This window comes from Penaeus monodon, chromosome 28, assembly GCF_015228065.2.
Source record: "Penaeus monodon isolate SGIC_2016 chromosome 28, NSTDA_Pmon_1, whole genome shotgun sequence".
Lineage (NCBI taxonomy): Eukaryota > Metazoa > Arthropoda > Malacostraca > Decapoda > Penaeidae > Penaeus > Penaeus monodon.
In genome coordinates, this window is record NC_051413.1 from 3,106,394 (window position 1) to 3,106,704 (window position 311).

Consider the following 311-nt stretch of genomic DNA (forward strand, 5'->3'; position numbering starts at 1 on the left):
CTGGGGCAAGTTGTGCAACATTTTACAATTTTGGTAAGTACAACAAGAATACATTAGATTTTGCAAACGTTAGACCGTGGGAAGAGATCTTTTTTTTCTCTAGTAATAAGTACGATTACCTCTCGGTGTGAGAAAACATTTCTTCGAAAAAAATTAAGTATATTGATCTTTTCCTTACACAGCGCACACCACAGGCCTAGCTGGCTCATCAAAAGTTGAAAGCAAATTACTTTTCCTTTTAAAATTAACTAGCAAAAGTAAGTTCTGCAGTTACTATTAGCTTTGCAATTGGAATATAAATATGTGTAAAG